This window comes from Monodelphis domestica, chromosome 3 (assembly GCF_027887165.1).
Source record: "Monodelphis domestica isolate mMonDom1 chromosome 3, mMonDom1.pri, whole genome shotgun sequence".
NCBI classification, from domain to species: Eukaryota; Metazoa; Chordata; class Mammalia; order Didelphimorphia; family Didelphidae; genus Monodelphis; species Monodelphis domestica.
In genome coordinates, this window is record NC_077229.1 from 458,220,256 (window position 1) to 458,245,413 (window position 25,158).

Here is a 25,158-nt window from a genome sequence, read left to right on the forward strand (position 1 = left end):
GGGCTGCTTTACTATTCCCCAATCTTGGAATTCCATCTCTTACCTCTATTACTAATCCCAGACTATCCCCATCCTTCAAAAAGCATTCCTTTCTCACTTCTTCTTTTGAACCCTGGTATCCAATGCCACCTTAGGAATGAATTCATTTGCCCAATTCTGCTTTTTTTTAAAAAACAAAACCAATGTAACTAAAATCAGAAGGGAAACAACAAATTGGGAAAAAATCTTCATAGAAACCTCTGACAAAGGTTTAATTACCCAAATTTATAAAGAGCTAAATCAATTGTACAAAAAATCAAGCCATTCTCCAATTGATATGCCCAAAGGGCAATAAAAGAATGTCTACCCTTTGATCCAGCCATAGCACTGCTGGGTTTGTACCCCAAAGAGATAATGGAGGGAAAGACTTGTACAAGAATATTCATAGCTGTGCTCTTTGTGGTGGCCAAAAAGTGGAAAACGAGGGGATGCCCATCAATTGGGGAATGGCTGAACAAAATGAACAAATTATTTTCTTCAGTGAGTTTTTGTACCTCTTTTACCGTTTGACCAAATGTGCTTTTTCTCATCAGGGAATTTTTGTACCTCTTTTTTTTAATTTGCCAATTCTGTTTTCTAAGATTATCTTCTAAGTAGTTTGTTCCTCTCTTACCAAGCTGTTAACTGTTTTTTCAAAAATTTCTTTCTTTGCTTCTTAATATAATTTTTCCTTTACCACTCTTATTTGATTTTGAAAATCATTTTTTAGCTCTTCCAGGAATTTTTGTGGGGCTTGGATTCAATTCCCCTTTTTAATCTGAGGCTTTGCTTGTAGCTATTTTGGCATTGTTATTCTCTTCTTAGTTTGTGTATAGGATTTAAAATTAATATCCAATACTTTAAGTATTATTTTTTTAAGTTTATTATCTGACAAAACAGAACCATGTGACTAAGTTTTTTCTACCTGCTCAAAAAAGCCCACTTCATCAATTCCTCAATAGGAAGGGAAAAAAGGCCCAGAGATGGAATGCCATTGAATTTATCTCCTTTCTACATCAGCTCAAAGCAACAGGAAGACAGTAGAGAGCTGGGAATCATGGTTTTGCTGGGGATCATAGTTTTTTTGTTTTTTTTTTTTTAAATATATTTTATTTGATCATTTCCAAGCATTATTCGTTAAAGACATAGATCATTTTCTTTTCCTCCCCCCCACCCCCCATAGCCGACGCGTAAATCCACTGGGCATTACATGTTTTCTTGATTTGAACCCATTGGTTTGTTGATAATATTTGCATTAGAGTGTTCATTTAGAGTCTCTCCTCTGTCATGTCCCCTCAACCGCTGTATTCAGGCAGTTGCTTTTCCTCGGTGTTTCTACTCCCATAGTTTATCCTTTGCTTATGAATAGTGTTTTTTTCTCCTAGATCCCTGCAAATTGTTCAGGGACATTACACTGCCACTAATGGAGAAGTCCATTACGTTCGATTATACCACAGTGTATTAGTCTCTGTGTACAATGTTCTCCTGGTTTTGCTCCTCTCGCTCTGCATCACTTCCTGGAGATTGTTCCAGTCTCCATGGAACTCCTCCACTTTATTATTCCTTTTAGCACAATAGTATTCCATCACCAACATATACCACAGTTTGTTCAGCCATTCCCCAGTTGATGGGCATCCCCTCGTTTTCCAGTTTTTGGCCACCACAAAGAGCGCAGCTATGAATATTTTTGTACAAGTCTTTTTGTCCATTATCTCTTTGGGGTACAGACCCAGCAGTGCTATGGCTGGATCAAAGGGTAGATATTCTTTTGTCGCCCTTTGGGCATAGTTCCAAATTGTGGGGATCATAGTTTTTAGGGTAACAGATTCAAATTACACGTGTCTTGATTTTCCTTGTCACCATAGTAGCTTTTTACTGTCAGATACTTTTGTTGTTGTTGCTTGCTCATTTTTCTACCCCATTTCTAGATTTTGAACTTTATGTTAATGTTGAGCTCTGTTCTTAGTGGAGATCACTGTCTCAACTTTCAGACTTTTTTTGCACTGCTGGTTTGGGGATTTTGAAGCTTTTGATGTTTCCAAAGTTGAGTGATCTGGGCACAGGTACTCATTGCTTTCTTGTTCTAGATTCTGATCCTTAACAAGGAAGAGCCCCTGCATCCTTGGGATTTCCATTGATGCTGCTCTTCAGAGCCCCTCTTTCCTTGGGACCAGAACTGATACTCTCCCTCAGGGCTTCCATTCCCACTTGACCAAAAGGGTTCCTCTCTACCTTTGAACTGTGACCCAGAAGTGGGTACAAGAAATAGAGTAGTTAAATAGCATATGGTTCTATGTTCAGTGCTAGCACACTTTGTAAGTTTGTAAGTGCTTTGTAATCTCTTTCTGACCAGTTATCAGGTTCCTTTACTATTTCTGACTGGAGCTTTTAAAACTACTTGTACTTCTGTCACTACCACCTAGTTAACATCACTGATTTTTCATCCATATCAGCCCCAGGTCATCCTCCTTGTCCATGTCACAGATCTCTCTTTCTAACCTCTTTTGTGGTCTTGGGCTGGCTCTGTCACTCTAGAATTTTACTTGAGGCATTATTTTAAAGTTATTTGGAGGGGAATATTGGGAGAGCTCACCTGAGTGCTTTTCCTACTCTAGCATTTTGACTTTCCCCCTGAAAATCTCCCATCATAGGAGTTCTTAAATTTTTTTTAGTTTCATCAACACTGGAAGGAAACCTACGGAAGTCTCATGAAACCAATAGGACCTTTCTCAAAATATTGCTTCTAAATGCATAAAATAAATGAAACTATATTGAAATAAAATTATATTTTTTAAAAAGGGTTCATGAACTCCAGGTTAGAATTTCCAGCTATTGTTTTATCTGACTTAGCAATCATCATAACAATTATTAGCTTTCAGAACAACATTTAAGAATAGTTTGTTTTATTTTTGGAGCATTATTCAAGCCTTCAGTTATTACTGAAGGATAGCTTATCTGATATTTGTAACTATCCAGCATATATATTTTATTAAACATCATCTTATTGTTGAATTCTAATCCCCAAACAATCTTCAAACCAGTGCTTTAACCAGGGTAGGTTGACTGATGTTTTGCCCTAAGGTAGGGACAACTTATATAATTTTCAGAATTGTGGAGACCAAAAAGCTTAACATCTATTTAGTGTAGGATTTAAATTAATGTCCAATACTTCAAGTATTATTTTTATAAAGTTTATTATCTGACAAAATAGAACCACATGACTAAAGTTTTCTACCTGCCCCAAAATCCCCACTCCACCAAGGCCAAAACAGGAAGGAAAAGCTCAGAGACAGAACTACACCCAATTTATATCCTGTCTACATCAGCACGTAATGACAGGAAGTGAGTAGGATGCCTGGAATCATAATTTTGCTAGGGATCATAATTTTTAGGGTAACAGATTCAAATTACACATTAGCATAAATTAGTTTTAAAAGAAAGTTTGGATATGGTATACGAAATTGAATTCTTCTTCTTGACTCTATTTACTTCCCCAGCAAAGACCAGTGTCCTGGGATCTCTGTCTCTGCACACTACCAACGATCTGAGGCTATACTTTGTGCTAATTGTCTTGGACTCTAAAAGTTCCTATTTATACCTCTGCTATCTATAAAATGAGTTTGGTTCTCTGAGTTTTCCAGATTTTTTTAATTCAATAAGCTGACTTCCAAATGCTGAGACTACATTTTGCTAAAGGTTCCAGCTCATTCTTTGAGTTTAATTTGAAAGCACAAACTGACTTCTTTGATGATGGAATCACAGTTTCATGGTAGAACTCAGTATCATACCAGTCAACAGCCAGCAACCACAATTAGATCAACTTCCTACACTTAGTCAGAAAAGTGTTATAACCAGACAAATGAAAAATAGAAAATGAAGGAACAAGCTAATAGCTAAAAGGAACCATGAATATGGTAGAAATGGTTAACTCCAAAGAAAAGGGAAACAAAATTTATATATTTCAATCACAAACCTTACTTCTTCCATTGCTATTGAATTGACTGTGTGATCTCAAGCAAAGAACTTAGCTTCACTGGTCCTAGTTTCATCTTTTGGCTTAAAATTATCTCAAAGGTTATTTTCAGTTTGAGGAAAGAACATTAGACTTGTAGTCAGGACACATTGGTTTGACTTCTCACTCTGACATCTAATGCTATCTCAATGATTTATTAAGTCCTTTAAAACCTGGACTTTTTTTTCTTCTCCAGTCTTTTGCAATACTCCCCTCAATGAACTATCTCTATTGTCCAATTCTACTGGATTTTTTTCTTTTCCTTAAATGTGATACTCTATATAATCTCTCTTTTCATTTCCTGTTCACTGGTTCTAGAATGCCCTACCTCCCAACTTCCATCTTACAAAATCTCTGGTTACCTTTAAAACTGCTTAAGCATTAATTCCTGTGGGAGGACTTTCTCTATCCCTTAACCTATCAAGATTTGCCTCGTTTAGGTTATCTTGATGTATATATTTTACTTATTTATTTTTAATATAATTTTATTTTTCAAATATTTTTCCATGGTTACATGATTCATGTTTTCTCCCTCCCTTCTCTCCCCCACCCCCTCCTGGAGTTGACAAGCAATTCCACTGGGTTATATATGTGTTATTACTCAATACCTATTTTCATATTATTCATTTTTGTAAAAGAACAATCTTTTAAAACAAAAAAATAAATACTATACCCATATAAACAAGTAATAAATCATGTGTTTTTCTTCTGCATTTCTACTACCACAGTTCTTTCTCTAGAGGTGGACAGCATTCTTTCTCATAAGTCCCTCAGAGTTTTCCTGAATCATTGCATTGCTATTAGCAGCAAAGTCTACTACATTTGATCATACCAAAATGTTTCTGTTAATGTATATAGCACTGTATAGTACACAATTTGTTCAGCCATTCCCCAAATGAGGGACATCCCCTCATTTTCCAATTTTTATGCTACCACAAAAGGCACAGCTGTACATATTTTTGTACAAAAAAATCCTTTCCCATTTTGTTTATCTCTTTGGGATGCAAACTCAGCAGTAGTATTATTAGATCAAAGGGCAAGCATTCTTTTAAAACCCTTTGGGCATAATTCCAAATTGCCTTTCAGAATGGTTGGATCACTTCACAACTTCACCAGCAACACTTTAGTGTCCCAATTTTGCCACATCCCCTTCAACATTTATTATTTCCCTTTACTGTCATATTGGCCACTATATTGGGCATAAGGTGGTACCCCCAAGTTGTTTTGATTAGCATTTCTCTAATCGGCAAGGATTTAAAACATTTTTCATCTAATTGTTGATAGTTTTGGTTTTTTCATCTGAAAATTGCCTATTCATAATGTAACTGCAAAAATGCGGTTTCCCAGACTGTGAATTGCCAAAACTGTAAAGGTTTTTGGCCAAACTGTAAAGATAATTTTTAGTGTCTTGATTTAAAATCTAAAATTAAGCGGTTGCCATGGGAAAATTCCCAAATATGAAAATACCCAAGTCAGCTGGGTTTTATGGAGATTTTAATTAATACAAATGAAGGAATTAAGGGAAGGAGAGAGAGAGTTGCCAAGCAGTAGGAAAGGGCCTAGGCCAAAATGGCTTAGGCCTGAGCCTAAGGGAGAGTGAGTCAGTCTTTATCACTCACCACAAGATCATCTTCAAGCTGGGTTCCTCCACTCCAAACTGAAATTAGCCTCCAAACTGAATTCAAGTTTTAACTGAATTCAATTGCCCTCAACTTGTTCCTTCACTTCCGTTTAAAGAGATTTTTCTCTTATGTCACCTCATTTACCAATCATAGTAGATGCTTTTTCCCAGGACTGCCCATTCTTAGTTCTTATCTTCTTTGGTTCTCACCTTCTCTGGTTAGACTAAAACTTCACACCTCTTTTGTTAAGCTTGCCTTTTGGTATGTTGCTTGACCTTTTAGTGATTAATTTAACCTTTATAGGTACTTAGCACCCCTTTGTATTAGATCTAAAAATAGACCTAGCTTAAGGTTCTAGCTCTTCTATAAGTATGAGTTGGGGACTTTTCATGTTCAATCAGGAGTTCTCAACTTTATTTCCCCCTAAGGCACTGTCTGAGTAGGGTGGAGTAATTTTAAAAGTTCTCAATACATTCCTGATCAAGTACCTCCATTGTTAAAAGTGGGGAATAGCTTAACCAAATCTTCTAAGGTATAGTCTGAGAAATTTTAAGATTCACAATATCTCTTGGTCATTTGTTAATTGGGGAATGGATTGATTTCTTGTTAATTTGACTTAGTTCCTTATACATTTGAGAAATTAGACCTTTGTCAGAGAATTTGGCTATACACATTTTTTCCCTGTTCATAGCTTCCCTTCTAATTTTGGTTGCATTGGTTTTGTTTGTACAAAAATATTTTTAATACAATATAGTTAAAACTATTCATTTTACATCTTGTAATAGTCTCTATTTTACATCTTGTAATATTCTCTATCTCTTGCTTGGTCTTAAATTCTTCCCTTCCCCATAGATATGACAGGTATACTATTCTATGTTCACCTAACTTACTTATAATATCACTATTCATATTTAAGTCACATAATAATTTCATATTTATCTTGGTATATGGTGTGAGGTATTGATCTAAACATATTTTTTTAAACCTCACTTTTCCCATGCTGTTTTCTAATTTTTCCAGCAGTTTTTGTGGGTTCTTATCCCAAAATCTGGGATCTGTGGGTTTATCCCACAGTCTATTCCATTGATCCACTCTTCTATCTCTACTTAGCCAGTACCAGATTGTTTTGATGATCACTGCTTTATAATAAAGCTTAAGATCTGGTATTGCTAGGCTACCATCCTTCACATTTTTTTTCACTAGTTCCCTTGATATTCTTGATCTTTTGTTGTTCCAGATCTTGATGTATATATTTTAAATGGATCAATTTGTTTATGTCTCCCCAATTGAAATGCAAGATCTTTGAGGGCAGGAACTACTTTTACTTTTTCTTTTGATCCCTAGGACTTAAACACAGTGGAAGTAAACACTTTGATTGAATGATTGATTGATCAATTGATTGAATAGAATTGTTAAGGAATCTCTCCCATGAGAACTTTGAGTGTTGGAGGGAGAGGTATAAAGCTCAGCCAGTCCTAGAATCCTCACAGAAAGGAATTATTAATACTCTTTCTTCTTTTTCTTTTTTTTTTTGTCATTACATTGGAACATATTCTGGGTTTTATTGTTGTTTTTACATCTCTGAAGTCAAAATGTCATTGTGTGAATTTTTGGGGGGTGCAGGTAACTTAGGCTGTTTGTCTCATGGAAAGATGAGTCAGTGGAATCCCAGACATTTCCAGTAAGTATGCATTCCCCACCCAACCTGCAGGCTTAAAGTCATCATTATTATATTGGAGTTCAACTTTTCAATCAATTAGTAAATATTTATTAAGCACCTACTACATGCTAAACACTAAGATACAAAAAGAGGCTAGAGGCAGGGCTTAAAGGGCGAGAAAATATGCAATTATATCAAACCAAGCTACATACAATATCAATAGGAAATAACAGAGGGAAGGCACTGGAATTATGAAGGGTTGGGAAAGGCTTCTTATAAAAGATGAGATTTTAATTGGGATGCCAGAGAAGTCATGAGTTGGAACAGAAGAGGGAGATCATGTCAACCACAGGAGATAGCCAGAAAAAAGAAAAAAAAAACCTAGTTTCAAGAAATAGAGCTTGTAATTATTATTTTTCATCTCCTCTAGATTCAATTTTGGATACAATCAGGAAACACCAACAGTCTTTAAGACTCAACTGAAATACAATGAGAAAAGATTGAGATCACAAGATTCCTCTCCATTCTTCTGAGGTTGGTTTTATCTTTTCTGCTTTGTGCTACTACTTAGAAAACAGCTGATAGAAATCCTGCCTCATACACTACCTGAGTAGTCTCAGGAAAATACCTGAGCTATAATGTCCTCTCTAAATAATTCGGTTGGACAAATTGGCCTCAGCAGTTCCTTCCAGGGCTAGATCTCGGATCCTAAGTAACTAAAACCTCAGCAGAAATGACATGTTATGTTACACATCAAAATTAACAACTTCAGGGGGAAATGGCCCACCCAGAATGTTGTTAATTGCCTCTATAGCTAACCATCCAACTGTCTATCTTTTTTTTTAAACTCTGTGACTCATCAGACCACCAGGTAGAGAGACTAGGTCAATACCAAGGAACGAGGCAGAACGAAGAAGGGCTAGGAAATCTAGTCCTAATGGTTCACAAATCATTTTTAAAATTTGTCATTGGACTTCTTTCTAGAGCTCAGGATTTGTTAAGGTGCTAAAAAAGATTGACATGATAAATTGAAAGAACTTTTATTAAGTGATTATTCTGTGTTAGACTCAGAGGGAGGTAAAAGGCTTTAAGGAGGTATAGTCCACGGTCTCCAGAATTGTATGATCCAGGAAGGAAACGTGTCCATAGAATTTGTGTGGTGTAGTTTAAAAAAAATAAAAAAAGAGGGATGGACCTGGAATTCTAGTATCCATTCTGACATTTACTAGCTGTGTGATCTTCGACAAGTAAATTCTCTTCCCTGTGCCTCAGTGTTCTCATTTGTAAAATCAGAATAAAAATACTTGCAATCCCTTTTTAAAAATAGAGTGGTAGATTGAGTATTCAAGTATATTCAAGTAGAGACTGGCTTTGCAGCTAAGGAAACAAATCTAGCTAGTGCTATTTTCTCTGAGGTAATCTGTTCATTAAGTAAAAGAAAACCTCCTGTTTAAGTTATGGGTCATGTGTCAGTAGGAGGGCTCTGACCAAGTGTCACTTAACTTCAACACAGGCAGGCATTTTCAGGTTGGGAGGCAGACAACCAGGAACCCCTGTCAAACACAAATATCCCTTCAAAGGGAAACACAATAGAGCTGGATTGTGCTTCTAAATGGACTGTTATGCTTTATATGTCTCTTCCATGCAGGGAGGAGTGAAAGGAGGTGACAGTGGCTTAAAAGAAAGGTCAGAGGTGAGAGTGTTTGAACGTGCTTGGGGGGAAGATGGTCAGATGAAGAGTTTCTTGGATCAGTTCCTATGAAAAGAAGAGGAGACAGACTGGTAAGTAGGAGGAAGTAAAGGAAGTTAGGCAGTTGGATAAAATGGCAAAAGGTTTCCCTCATGTCATCAGTCAACAGGATTTATCAAAAGCCTAATTGAATTGTGGCACTGACTTGTAACAACGATAACTGACAGTTATATATATATATTTTAGTATATTCAAGGGATCAAATGTATTTTGAATATGATATTTCATTGTCAATCTTTTTAGTACTAGACAACTTATAAGAGTTTTAGAAAACAATTTATTATAGTGTTTGGGAAAAATTGTTATACTCTTTAAATTTCATCTTAGATGATTGACCACACTCAGATTATCACCCTATAGGAATACTGGAGATGAGATTTGGGGTTCCTTCAAGTCCTGGATCCACTCAAATCCTTCTTGTTTTAGGTTACCACACCCAGAACTTCTGCTGGCTTCATCCAGGCTTTTGTTTTGGTCAAATTACACCACTATTTTAGTTCTGTTTTTATTTGGGGGTTTTGAAAATTGCATGAGTGTTCTCTCACAACAATGGCCAATATGGAAATATGTTTCATATGATCACACATGTACAATCCAGATTAAATTGCTTACCATCTCAGAGAGGGAGTAGGGAAGGGATGGAGAGAGACAATTTGAATCTTATAATTTCAGAAAATGTATATTGAAAATTGTTATTACATGTGATTGGGAAAATAATTTTTTTAAGTTATACCCCACCATCCCATGGCAAAATTGCTTATCTGTGTAAGGTAAGCTTGTTCAATTCTATATAACATCAACCTTTCAGAGTCTGGATAATAGAGAGCCACATCTCCCTTCTGGCTTATCTCCTCTCCCACCTCTGGTGGCTACTTTTTTCAGAGTAAGACTAGTTTCCTGTTTGGAAGATTCAGTTGAAAAGATAAACTGCTTGCACTTGATCACTGAAGTTGTTGAAAAAAAAAAAGTTAATAGGTCAAGGCCAGTATAGAATCCCCCAGGAGTACTCTAGGAATCCACAGTCCTTGGGTGCTTCAACATTCTATTAATCCTCTTTATGCAATACTGCCAGCTGCTGAGAGGATGGGTTCATGCAGGCTTAATTGCTTATGAATTCTGAGACTAATCACAGAGCGAGGCTATGGTATGGGCACCAAGCAGTGGGAATGGTTATTGAGGAATAGGACTAAGGTATAGAAGTAGCAAGATTATAGAGGGAAAGTGATCCAGCAAAGATCTCTGGACCAGTTGTCGGGGAATCCTGTCTCTGTTCCTTATTTTGCCTTTGTGACTTTGAGTGACTGTGTTTTCTCATCTGTATAATGAGGCTTTAACTGTACTTTCTGTTGTACTGAAACAATACTTCTTACATTACATGTACATCATAAAGTAATCCTGTGAAGATTTTCCCTTCCATCCTTGAGGGGAAGACCGAATGGATGAAAAATCTCTATTGCCCAAATTTCCACATGCATTTGAGTGGACCATACAGGAGGACAATGATGAGGGACCTGTGGCTAAAAGGAGAAGGGGCTGCATTACTCTGGGAATACTGCAAAGCACTTTTACTTCACCCCAATTTTTCCATAGTGATAAAGACCCTTATTTTCAATATAAAAGAATGGCAACTTAATTTGAAGCGGAATCCTACCAAAAAATAAAGATGAATATCAAAGAACACAAAGAAGACTAGAATGGTTAGTTGGGCTGCAACATATAACCAATGAGGGACACTAAAAAAGAGTAAGAGTAAAGTATGTCATCAAAGAATTGTGTTACAGAAAAAAGAAGCTGGGCTAGTCACATCTAGAGTCAGAGATAACAGATGGACAGCCAGAGTGCTCCTATGGTACCTTCAAGATGTGAAGAACAATTGAGGAGAACAATTCCTCCAGCACAGAGAAAGGACATCATATGGCAGACTTTTGGGAGAGCACAGATGAGAGTCACATGAGATAGCTAGGCATGCTTGTTGCAACCTGCATGTTGAAAAGCTTTCCTTTCCTTTTTCCTTTCTCTCCTTTCTCATCTCTGAGACTTGGATGCCCAAGTTTCCTTCTGGTCCTGGCTAAAATTTCACTTTCTATAAGAAGCTCCTCCTGAACCCTCCTGATGATAATGCTTTTTCTCCATTGATTAATTCTAATTTATCCTGTCCAAAGCTTGTTTGTACAGTGTTGACATTATTTGATCATTTTCTAGTTCCAACCCCTCAAACCCCTGTTTGAGATTTTATTAGCAAAAATACTGAAGTGATTTGTCATTTCCTTCTCTAGTTCATTTTTTTACAGATGAAGAAACTGAGGCGAACAGAGTTAAGTGACTTGCCCAGGGTTATATATGTAATGTCTGAAGCCAGATTTGAACTCGAGATGAGTCTTCCTGGTCTGGCACTCCACCACCTAACTGTTCTTTGTACATAATTTACATGTTGTCTCCTCAATTAGTCTGTGAGCGCCTTGAAATCAGGGATCATCTGTTATCTTTTTTTGTATCCCTAATACTTAGCACAATTCCTAGCACACAGAAGATGCTGATTTAATGTTTGTTGACTTGATTAGGTCAAAGTCTTGCTTCACGTCATCATAAATTGGGTAGTTCTAAACTTCTAAGGGATCCCAAATCCATTTTGGTATTTTTAAAGCTATGGTTGACTGGTTAGTGTAGAAATAACTCAGATCTGAGCTGGAAGCAGGGCAAGGAGAGAGCAGGAGCAAGAATATGATAGGGAAATAGTCAAGACCCCTCAATGTCAACTGTGGAAATGAGAAAGAGGAATTCAGCCTGGCTAATTAGAGAAAGGGGTATAATCAATGCTCTTACCCTACAGTGTTAACTAACTCTAGTTTCTACCATCTGTCCCTTCTGTCCAGTCATAGAGCCACTAATCACCTCTTCCCTAGATTATTGCAATGACCTCCTAATTCATTTCCTTGAGTCAAAATTCTCCACATGGCTACCAAAGAGATTTTCTTGAAGCACAGATCTGACCACATCTTTTCCCTACTCAAACTCTAATGGCTCCCTCTAACCTCTAAGGTGAAATATAAATTTCTTTGTTTTGTATTTAAAGCTCTTGAGACCCTAAACATAATATACCTTTTATAGGAAGGGGTCTTAGACTTATTTTTTTTGTCAAGGGAGCAGTTTGTTAAAGCCTATGGATTCCTTCTCCAAATAATGTTTATAGATACATAAAATATATAGGTTTACAAGAAAAATCAAAGATCAACCAAAATTTAAAAAATGTTTTTCCTATCCTCTGAAATAAAAATATAACAAATGTAAAATCATCTGAGAGTGGCCAATCCAGGAAAAGCTCACATAGTATTTCCCTGGAAATTTCTAGGGACTCCAAGAATATTATATCACAGGATTTGACCACATTGGGGAATAGCTTCTGACTTATTTTCCCTTTGTCGAGGCTCAACAAGGTGGAATTATATAACTCTAAACTTCTACTGAAGACTAAAGAAAGGCTGGCCATTCTCCAACCTGGCAATATGCTGATTTTATTCATATGGCTGCTATTGCAGAGGTATTTCAACTAGGTGAGCTTGCACTGGAACTCCTGGCTCCCTTTTCTGCTTTTATGTCCATTTTTTTTTGTAATCTTAGGTAAACAAATGTCTCTCCCAAGATTTGGAGGAAATCTTTTGATTTTAAGAGATCCAGAGGCCTTTAGTCCTTTTAGTCAGCCTCATGATTCAAGTCCTAGAATACCCCAGCAGCTATTCCGCTGTTCTTGGCAAGGACAGGCATCAACAAGAGAACTGAACTAAGCTAGGTATTTTGCCAGCAGACATACATTGAGAGCTGTCTGGATATTGCAGCTAAGGTAAATGTAAAATGCTTAATCAACAATCCCAGACTATTCAACCTCCCAGTTCAACCTCAGAGCCATAAATTATGGCAGAGAGCACTTCTGCTTGTAGAGTTTGCCCTGAGTGTCACTGTGTACTTACTGGTGAGAGTATTTTGTTTTTTAGCATTTCTTTTGTGTGTAGAAAATAAATACTGTGCCAGGCTTGATTCACATTCATATTCATTGAATACCGTTTTTAATTCTCTTTTTTTGAGAGACTTTAAAGAATCAGGATTTCAACTGCAAGAAATGAGATGGGCATGTGTTCATGGCATGGAGAGAGGCAATCAGTTTATGTAAAAAAATCAAAAGCATCTTAGTGATCTCAAACCATGATTCGCTTGCAAAACCCAACCAGGAAGAGTGTGAAGCCTTAGTCTTTTCTTATCTGAGAGCATCTCCCTGTTTTACACCTGGAATGTAATGGACAAGGTTTCCATGGTAATATTGCACTTGACCAGAGTTCTCAGTGGCTCTCCAGATTTTGCAGTGCTTAAATCTGTCACTTAGAAAATATTCAAAATGGCATACAATGTTCATACAATCTATGGATGCTACATCAGAAATGATTAACAATACCTTTAAAATGACTAAAAAATCTCTGCTAAGAGCGAGGACCTGACTTTTTCGGGTTCAGCATCATCGAGAACACAGGATGCTGAATGAATTTTCAACAATGAAAAGAAAGGACTGGTTGATACTGGTAAGAAGGGGATAAATAGTTCATGATATAGAGCTACATTCATTCTTTTGGTATCCTCAGGAAACATTCAGAGTCCTGCCAATAGGTAATAGCCTAAATGGTTCCCTGAAGACTGAGAGTTAATACCTCTCCCAAAAGGGATCAAGGCTTCGCTCAACAGAAGGATCAGCCTCAAAAACAAAGATGTTTCCCTGAACTGCCTCCATGAATGACTGGGATTTCACAATATTAGAGCAATCCCTTCCAGGGGACTTTTACAGCCATGAAAAGCCCCCTTCAGAGAGTCTAACTCTCTTTTCTTCCTGGTTGTCTTTGAAGATTATCCTCAAAAAAGAATGAAGTAGTGCTTTGACTCGGGGATTAATGAGAAGAAAATTAAAACATGCATGTATATTTGTATATATGGTAATGACACTAGTTTATATTTGTTGGTGCTTTTAATTTTTCAAGAGACTGTCAAGTGTGTTGTTTTGTTTTATCTTCATGATATGATAAGGCAGTATGTATTATTATTCCCATTTCAGAGCCAAAAAACAGAAAATTGACTATTAACAAAGATAAGCATGAATATAGCTCCTGCTATGTGCCAGGTACTGTGCTAAGCACTTTTTACAATGATTATCTCATTTTATCCTCACATCTGCCCTACAAAGCAACCACGATTGCTGTCCCCATTTTATAGTTGAAGAAACTGAGGTAAAAGATTAAGGGACGCCTTTTAAGTAGGACCCTTTCTGCTCCATCAAATCTGCTTCAACAGAAGCAGAAACTTTCCATGTTGCCTTTGTTCCCCATACACTGCAGTTTATTGGAAGATTCCAGGGTGCCTCAGCACCATCTTTACATTCTCCGTAGGAGAGAGCTTAATGTTCTTGTTACACAGAAGAAAAAAAGGTCTTTTCTTCCAGATTGTTCGCCTCTCTAGCTTTCTATTTCCTTCCCTTTTCCCAGGCTATTTCCACAATAGCCTGTTTAATTTTGTTAAAGAATGAGTCTAAAGGATTTAAATAATATCTGACATTTGTTAAGATTTTGTAATATACTTTATAATATACTATCTCATTCTTCTAATAAACTCATAAGGTAGGTGCTACAGAGTTGTTATTTTTTGGTCATCATTTTACAGATAGGAAATTGAGGCTGAGAGAAGTAATCCTGGGTTTGTTGAGTCATTTCAGTTGTGCCCAACACTTTGTGATTCCGTATGGGTTTTCTTGGCATAGATACTGGAATGGTTTGCCATTTCCTTCTCCAGCTCATTTGACAAATGAGCAAACTGAGGTCAACAGAGTTAAGTGACTTACCCAGGGTCACAGAGCTAGTAACTGAGGCTAGATTTGAACTCAGGTCTTCCTGACTCCAGGCCTGGTGCTGTATTCACTATACTACCTATCCAGGCCAGATTATACAATTTAGTAGGTATCAGAAGCAGAATTTGAGCCTCTTCTTTGTCCAGGTCCAATTCCCCCCTTTACCCTCCTATGGCACCATATCTCTTAATCTGACTGTCTGAACCATGATTCTATTCTATGAGACTGACACGTCCCTGGACACAATTGCACAGAATTCCCAAAGGAAGGGCATTAAGTCTATGAAAAGGGTGAGTGTGGGTACTCCTGTATTCATAACACAGCAGAACCGATGAAATACTTCACTAGCATATACTTTGTTGAAAATAATCACATGCCTTTTATTCGAGTTCTGAAAACAAAGTCCAGTGTGAAATTGAAAGAAGAAAAGTTATCATCAGGATTGACTAGAGAGGGAAGTCAATGAGAATGTGGCACTCAGAAGCTCTGGGCCAAGGCTCCTGCCAAGGGTCAGCTCTTTGATTCCTCTCCCTCTTCCGTGCAGTAGCTAGTTAATTGCCTGGGCAGGCAACCATGGCTTCAGAAAGGGCTGGATGTGGTGATGGCATGAAGATCCACTCCCCCGTCCCAGTGATTATTGGGAATTTTGATTTTTGATTGATATTATTGATATTTACCATGAGCCATATTATTGATCTTTACGAGGAATAGGTTTGAAGAGTTAGGTTAGCTCCATAACTAAGAGATGTGAGGGACTAATTCATTAAAAATACTCTAAGACCCATTATGAAATATGAAGGGCTATACACATACATATGCTAAAATGCAAACAACAATGATTTAGAACACCCACTTAGAGAGGAGCAGCCAAGTGAAATCCAAATATTTAATACATGAATCCTGGAGCTGAGAGATTATGGAGACACCAGCTGGACTTGTTTTCTAATTAAAAAAAAACAAAAACAAATAAAAAAACCAAATACTCCTCCTTATTCTGCCAGGCCCCCCAGCTTTTCCTCCTACCACTACCAGTCAAAGTGCCAGTAATGAAGCTGACATGATAGAGCTGCATGATCTGGGGTGGGGTGTGGGGTAAAAGGAAAGATTGATTTTCTGAACAGACTCTTTTATCAGGATTTGGTATACTTCAAAGTGCCAGCTTCATCTCACCCTTCTTCAATCTCCAATTTATCTAGACTAGTTCTGCCATTGCCAATTACAAATACCATTCAAAATAACCTGTTCTTCCTCTGTTTTTATCGAAAATTACAGTCTTCATTTCAATAAAGCCATTGGCTTCCATGTCTAGAGATTTAGATATTTTCTGCCAAATTGTTGATAAAAATTGGGGCTGATTACTATATTTTCCATTTCAACCCAAGGGGTTAAAGCTCTTTTTAAATAAGAGTTTGATGGGTGTAATTCTCCTTTTGTTTTCTCCCTGGAGTGGTTTGGAAATTTGCATTTAAAGGTCCAAGGTTTATTTGACATTAAGATCAGTTTGATATAGAATTAAATTAGGAGTTCTTGACCTGGAGTTTGTACTTTAAAAAATATTTTTGATAACTGTATTTCAATATAATTGGTTTCTTTTGAAAATACTATATACTTTATTTTATATACTTAAAAATATTATTCTCTGAAGGTACTCATTTGCTCCATCAGATTGCCTAGGTCTATGACACAAAAAAGGTGACACCTGAATTAGAATACTCTGAAGAGATGGCAACTTAATAAGCATTATTATACTGGGATATTTACAGAGATATTTTGGTATTCTGGCTATAGACTATAGATATTCTTTAACGTTTAAAAGCATACTAGAATTTATCTATTTGTTTGCCATTGCATATTTCCTCAAGAAAGAAATTATACTGATGACCTGAATTTTTTAGAAGTCTTAAAGTCCTCTCTAACATATTTAGAAAAGAACGCTCTGACTATAGGAATTGAAAACTTTCCAGATAGTCCTAGGTTGGAATATAGTTACTTGGCTCTTTGAAAGAAAAATGCCTCTAACTGCCTGGCTTGTCTTCACACATGCAATATTTATTTATCTTCTGAAAGCCAAACTACTTCAAACAAACCACTGTGACCTATTGACCAATGGGTTTTGCCTGACTTTTAGAATATAAGAGAAAGCTTTCTCTCTTTTTGTCTCTGTCTGTCTGTTCTTTCTCTCCTAAGACTTCTCTTCCACTTAATTTTTCTTTCTCCTTGATTTCAGAATGGGTGCTTAATAGGTTCTCTCTGTCAGCTACAAAGGGGGAAGAGCAGTGAACTGATGTGCCATTCCTGGAGGCAACTTATTTTGCAGCAGGTATGAATCCTGCTGGCTGCTTATTCTCCAGAGATTTAGCTTCTGTTCTCCTTAATGAATTCTGACACTTCAGTCATCAGAGTCATTAGGAGGAGGGAGGACTGGAAGAAGGAGCCATCATTTATTTGGGTGTCATAGGTAATTATACCATTTATTTCCCCAGTGGCCCCATACTTTTTTATGGCAGTTTTTTTCCCCCTGTAGCATATTTCTAAAGGAAAGCTCATCATGCAGAAAACAAAGAATAATCAGGAACAAAGAAAAACACTCCTTCAGAAACTGAATTAGTTTCTTCAGTAGGCAATTAGTGCCAGCAACTGCTGGTATGTCATCCATCTGCTAATTAGGCTAAATCCTCCTGAAAATCATTTGTCCCTTTGTTTAGTGAGATTTTTCCTCTTTCACTAAATCTGACGGGCAGCTGATGAGCCAAGAGTGTAAAGTTATGCCCAGTATTGCAGTTCAAAAAGGGTTTACACTGAAAATCTCCTAGGGGCTTAGGAGGTCTTTAGGGACCTGGCATGTGACAAATGACTATTGATGGGTATATTTGCAAAAGCATCCACTGGGCACTAATGAATCAGAAGCAGCTATTGGAAGTGTTGTGCAGGATCTTAACCAAAAGTAGCAAGTTCAAGTGACTCCTGCCAAGCCACAGACTTAATTATTTCTGTTCAACCATGCTCTTAAATATGCAGAAGCCTGAGAAATTGATGAGCTTTTATTGATGGAGAGTGTGCACTCTGCCCTGAAGGTCATCAGATTTGGGTCAAGGGGGAAATAAATTCTCGGGAATTTATCTTATCAAGTCATTAGGATTCCAGAGTTCAATCTGTTGTTCTATCCATCTTACAAGAGAAAAAGCCTCTGAGCCGATCTTAATTATAACAAGAGGTCAACAGCATCTGAATTCAAACAATGGAATCATATCATAGAATCTTAGGAATCAGATGGGACTTTGGAAGGACTGGTCAAACAATGTGCACAATAGCTACAAAAATATAAATGGAAAGAACTGTGATGAAATAAAAACTAAATTTTTTGCAATATAAAAGCTAACCTAGAACACTTTTGAGACTTGTGAAGCCCTTTACATATATTCTCTCATTTGAACTTCACAACAGTCCTATCACATAGGTTCTATTATTATGCACATCTACTATCATTTTTAATGAAAATTTTATAAGAAAAATTTGCTTTTCTTCCACCTCTTTAAGAAATTGTGTAAGGGTGGGACCAAATGACCTTTAAGATTCTTCCTAAAATTCTATTTCTATGATCCTATTTATCCAGTTTAAAGCCTTCATTGATAAGCTCTCTCTGAAGTCAGTTGCTTATCAATTTAATGTGATGTAACAGATATTATTTTTCCAGTTTATTAACAAGTATTTTATGAGAGACAAAATTAGAGGCTTTATGAAAACAAAGCTGTGTCAGGTCTATCATTTCCTCTTTGACTACCATATTTAACAATCAACCTCAAAGGACTATTCTTAACAAAGCTAGTCTTTTATGAAGCTTGAGGGAAAGTGGTATATGTAAACTAGAGTAAGCTTGATCATTGGAATCATGATGCCATGATTTTATGTTCCATCTCTGATGCTTACAACCTATATGACTATGTAAGTCCCAACCTCTCAGGGCCTCAATTTCCTCATCATTAAAATCAGGGAGGTGTATAAAATGGTCCAGTTTTGGTCCATTCTAACCCTTTCTCTTTGTCCCTGTGCTTGTTGTTATCAGTATTCTACCTTATATAAGGTGTTTGCAATTTAGGGCATGTTCTTTTCCAGAATTTTTCAAGTATAAAAATTAAGTTTATATGTCTGTAATTTCTAGAGTCCTTATAGATTGAAATCTGAAACCTGTATTTAACTTGGGAGTGACCTGGAAACCTGTAAAGATTACAGCTGGCATGTGCCCCATATGGAAAACATTGTTCAAAATCCAAATTGCAGCTTTCAAGTGTTCCTCACATCTAACATGGTTTTGTTTTTCCAATAGAAAAAGGTCAAGTCCATGGTATTATATATCTTTTTTCTTGATTTGACATCTTACAGTACCAAGAACAGTTTTTTTTCCTACTTCTGTCTTTTCTTTCTTTCTTTTTTTGGTTTTAGCCCTGAAAAGAATTAAAATTTTAATGCCCTAGACCAAAGGAAACCATTATGACCAAATCCATCTTATCCCTAAAATTTTGTGATTCTATGATCTCTATGAAAACATAAAAAAGCATGAACTAGCTGTCATCTTTATGAAAAATAGAAAATCATGGTTTCCCAGCATAATTGCCAATGGAAGAAAAAAAGTCTCCCCCCACCAGTTACCTAAGAAACAGGAAAAAGTATCATAATGAGTTACAGGTGATTGATATTTTCTTCTCCATTTAATCAAGAATATGATATACATCTATCTGTCTAGTGTAGTTTTAGTGCAATATGCCCAATATGAGAAAAAAGTCAATATACAGAATTCTAAATCTATCAAATTTACAAATTACCTAATTTTCCAGAACTATTTCCCACTAGCTTTATCTTATGTATCTTGAATCTCCCATGTTGAACTCTGGTCAGCCTTGTTATACTTCTCTTAAATCTGGAATCATTTCAGAAGGCCACTTACATTGAAATTGCTCTTCAAAATATTCACTTTGTAAAATTCTTCTGGTATGTGGTACAAGTTGGTCTTGATAGTGCCCCCCCCCATAAAAGTTTTCACTTGCCCCCCCTGCTGTCACAGATTCTAAGTAAATTGATTCCCCAAACCTAGGGCTGACTTCCTTGGGATAGCATAGAGAGAAGTCTCTTTACTTCAAATTTAGGCAAACAAGTTAGCTGGTATGCCTCCAGGGAAAAGGAAACTGGAATTTTCTGTATCTGTATTAGGACTGTTGCCCCTCAATGCTTTGAGTAGTTTTCTTCCTTCCCCTAGATAGAACTTTTATCTCCTCTAAGGCCACACATCTCAGCACATAGGCGACATTTAAAAAATTCCAACCCTCACCAACAATTTTCAATTCATTTATTTCCTGGGTATATGCCTCCATTTTCTAGTGATAATCAGGAGGGCTGCACTATTATAGATAAATTATGTAATCAATTATTGAAATGTATTTTGTAGCCTACTTAATATAACAAGTCTATTCTGTAGAATGAAGACTCTGCAAGATTTTTTACAGGCTGGTGATTCTAAGAACAAGTCAATATAACTTAAATATTTGTGATATATTATAATATGGTTTGGTTCTGATGTCCAGCTTACATGAATCTATAAAGCAAATTGCATGAACAAACAAGGAACCATTTTGATTGCCTAGAGTACCTTTCAGAACCATACTGGGGATCTGGAAGCATGTCTCTGGTCCTTGTTCCATGAAATTTAATGTCAGCATGACCTGATCAACAGCAGCTTCCCTGACTCTCAATTCAACACCACCAAAATCCAAACTTTCACATTCACCCATATAACAGCTCAACAGTCACCTTTCCTGTACATTGTCATAGATCAGAGCTCAGCAGATTTGTGAAGATTAATGAAAAATCCTTGGAAGACATAGGACCTATCAGAAGTCAAGGTAAACCAAGTAGCAGAGTAGAAAAGTAAGGCATAACACAATGAAATGGTCTCGTAGACATATTCATAGAATCACCAAAAAGAGCCACTCATGTATTTTTTACTTGGCAGAACCTCTCCAAAACTAGTAGTGCATATTTTGCCATGGACAGGGCAGAAAAACAGCAATGTCTAGAGTAAATGGCTTAAGATATCACCTATTTCAACATGTTAAGTCTAGTCAATCAAATGTCATATACCAATGGCAAGATAAAAAGATTAAATAATCTATTTTCATGATTTAGATACACAAATTTAATGAAATAATTTTTTAGGAATCATTTTATCCTATAATACTAGAATATCAAAATTTTGTTTTGCAGAGTCTATATAGTTTTATTATAAGGGTAGCCTGGTGGGAATTAAAATAACCTTAGGTTCCTTTCCAAATTATTGGATTATCTTTACATAAAGATGACCAATGAGATAGCCAGAGCTCTTCAATAGTAAGAACTATCTTTTCAAATAATTGGAATTCTTTACCAATATACACAGTAACTGACATTTTGTAACAAGGGAATCAGAAGATTGAGGGTTCGAGTCCCTTCGTGGTCGCCACAATGTAACAAGGGAATCACTTTAAAAGACTGATATATATTAATTTAAGGTCGCCAAGGAATCAGCTATGTAATTCCTAAATGAAAAACTCAAGTCAGCCGTCAGCCTTTTTGGAGTTTAATTACAATAGGAGTAAGAAAGGAATTAGAGATAGAGAGAGAGAAAAAGGGAGAGAAGGGAATAGGGCTTAAATACCCCTTCTGTTTAGGCTGGGCCAAAAGGCCCAAGCCCTTAGATAGCTGGGGCAAAGAAAAGAGAGCAGTCCCTATTACTCACGTGACCAAAATGGAGAAACAGTCTCAGAGGCCCCCACCTTCAGCTTCCTTCAGAGCAAGCCTCCTCAGAGCCCACACGAACCACACCGAACCAACTCTCCCCCCTTCTCCTTGAGTCTTCAGACCCCCTATCTTTAAGGAAACCCTCCAAGTTGCCTCCCCTCAGTCCTCACATCTACCAATCCCTGTTCATCAATTTCCCTGTCAATGGAGGCTCTAGCTTAACCCAGGACCGCCCAGAGGTTTCTGGCTTTTGCACATGTCTGTTGAAGGTCATATTTTCAAATGATTAAATCTTTACTCCTTTGCTACAGCCCTTTCTAAATCCTGTTAACTTGAGTATGGTAGAGATTGGAATAATTAAATTTTGATCTAGGCTGCAGCCCTTACTCAATCCTATTAGGACTGAATAGGGTGGAGATTGATTCCAAGTATCTCCATTGTATAAATTCTAAAATCAATCAAGACTCAAAGAAATTCCTGTTCTATGCTTAAGCATAGGTCAAAGTCCTTTCCATTGTTCAGCAAAGGGTTTCTGTCCTAAAGTAATCTTAAGAAGGGAAGAGAAAGAACCTCCCATGCCAATGGGGTTCCCATTCCAATAGACTGTCAGTAAGAAATTTTCCAAGTATGAAATATCCCAATGGTGAAATTTCCAACATTTATAAGTCTAAGGAAATTTGAGGTTTACAATTTCCAGAACAATTTATGGTTTAAAGGCACAATTCTGGTAATTAAATAGCATAAAGCTTGTTTTTTCTTTTTAATCAGAACTGGGTATTCCAAGGGTCCGTGTCCTAGCTAAGGATCCTGGAAAATGCAGTAATGTCTTAAAAGTGCATGGTATCTTAAGAAGATGGTAGTGTCTTCCCAGCATGAGAAGAGACTGGATCAATCATTTATTTCAATAGCATACAGAAGCAGGATTATGCCTCTAAAGGAAATTTAAGTATCTGTGGTGAGAAAAGAAGTGGTTGAAGAATGGAGAAGTCAAGAAAGAGGACTGCTAGATGCTTTTGCTCACATCTCCACTTATTAAATGAAAAACATGCTGAAGAGAGGGATGAGACTCATCTTTCCAAATGAGATCTCACCTGCTGAATAATTTGTCCCCTTTCCCTCTCTCCTTTGGAAAGGGATTTAAACACTGTTACCTTTTATTAGATTATTTCATTAGTATTTCAAATCTAGTTTTCCCTAGATGAGAATATCATTGTTTTTGTTTTTGTTTTTGCAAGTGGGAAGAAGGCAATGGTTGCAGGGACTATTTGATACACAGATTTTTATAGGTCAGAATTTTCTTCTCTAACCTTTTGACTAGAGATCACTGTAGTTTAGGGGGTCTTATTTATTGTTTTATTAATAACCTGTATTAATGTTGTTGTTCATTTGTTTCAGTCATGTCCAACTCTTTGTGATCCCATTTGGAGTTTTCTTGGCAAAGATACTGGAGTAGTTTATAATTTTCTTCTCTAGCTCATTTTGCAGATGAGGAAACTGAGGCAAATGGGATTAAATGACATGCACAGGGTCACACAGCTAGGAAATATCTGAGAGCAGATTTCAAATCAAGTTTTCCTGACCCCAAGTCTGGTGTATTATCCACTCTGTCACCTACCTGCTCCAATCAATGCTAATTGTATTAATCTGTGTTAATAAGAACTCTGAAAATAGCAGGGGAAAGGAATAAGCATGTGAATCTGTAGGTCATCATTCTGGGCTAAAATTGGAAGTTTCTCTTTTCTCTTGCAGCTTTGAACCAAGGTATCTTGAGCAGTTTCCATACTTTTCTTAACCATCAAAGAAAAGAGTGAGCAGAAAGAGAAGAGGAGTAAGAGAACATCCAAAGGCAGGCCCCATGGCTGGAGACATAAGTGGTTTGTGGGACTTCCTTGTACCTTTCTGAACCCATGGGAAAAGTCCTCTTCAGTCAAATTATGCCCTTCATATTGACATTTCCTGTTTATACTATTCTACAGCTTATATAATTACAAGGTAAGCCACAGAGTCCCCATGATGTAGCTGCTAGAAGGATAAGTTTGGAATCAGAAAGACTAGGGGTTTTAACCCTTAGAATTCAAACTTTTTGAGCTTAGAGACTATTGCATTTTTATCTTTGTATCACTGGAAGATAGAGAGGAGGAGAAGAAATCAACTTAATGAACTGATTTGAATTAATAAGAGTAAAACATTCCTCAAATGATAAAAATGGTCAAAGAGTATGAATGGAAATTATTTTAAGGGAGAAAAATACATTATCAATAGTCATGAAAAAAAGTGTCCAAATAATTAATAATTAGAGAAATGCAAACTAAAGCAAGTTTGAGGTTCTACTTCGCACCCATCAGGTCAGCAAAGTTCACCCCCAAAAAAGAAATAAAGAAAATGATAAATGTAGGGGAGGCTAATGGGGGAATGGATTGATTCATTGTTTGCATAGCTATGAACTGGTCCATCCATGTTGGAAAGCAATTTGGAAATATTCCACAAAGTTTACTAAACTGCGTGCTCTTTGACCCAGTGATATACATGCCAAAGAGAGCAAAGAAAGAAGAAAAGGACCTACATTTACACAAATATTTGTAGTAGTTCTTTTTGTGGTGGCAAAGATGATGTCCATTAATTGGAGAATTGCAAAAAAATATTATGGTATGTGGATATAATAAATACTATTTTGCCATAAAAAATGATGAAAGGGATAGTTTCAGAAAAACCTGGGAAGATTTGTAAGGACTGACACAGAATAAAGTATACAGAACCAAGAGAACAGTTTATGCAGTAACAACATTGAAAAGACAAACTTTGAACTACTTAAGAACACTGATCAACACAAATGATCAACCATGATTCCATCTTTTACTACAGGAATGATGGACTCTATGTGAAAGGTGAGAAAGATACTCACACATAAACACACACATACACACACGACATGGCAGGAAATAGTTTTCTTGATTTTGTAATTTGTTTTTTATTTTCTTTTTTCAGTTGGTGGACATGGGAGAGATTTTTTTGTTCATTAAAAATTATTTTTAATAAAAAGAAATCAAGTTTTTATGTTCTAAAAGCAGAGGGGAATCTCACAGATAATGTGCTACAAGTGAACAACACATATCCCCAAGTTAGCTTTTTTGTTATTGCCCCTTGTATGTTTCTGAAAGATATATTAATAAGACAGTGAATTAAAGCTGCTATTATACATTTGGGAGAATGTCTAGTACATGCATAGTTTTCTCAGTAATCCACACATTCCTAAAGTAGAAACTTTGAGGAAAACTGCTCTACATTATTGTGAAGAATTATTTTTTCATTTCTGTGTTTCTGACACCACAAATATTCCTGAAGCCTCTTCTTGTTCGCACTCTTAGTTAGGGCAGGTGAGTGATAGAGCTGGTAAATAGGGAAGTCAAGAGACAATTATCATCACTAATACCATCAAGAATGTACGGCTGT

The 25,158-nt window shown here is 36.6% G+C and overlaps 1 pseudogene; it reads right to left on the bottom strand.

Moving 5' to 3' along the window:
- Window positions 1-20,723, bottom strand: part of LOC130458124 (low molecular weight phosphotyrosine protein phosphatase-like) — a 54,754-nt pseudogene extending 34,031 nt beyond the window's left edge.
- Between the last annotated feature and the right edge of the window lie 4,435 nt (window positions 20,724-25,158).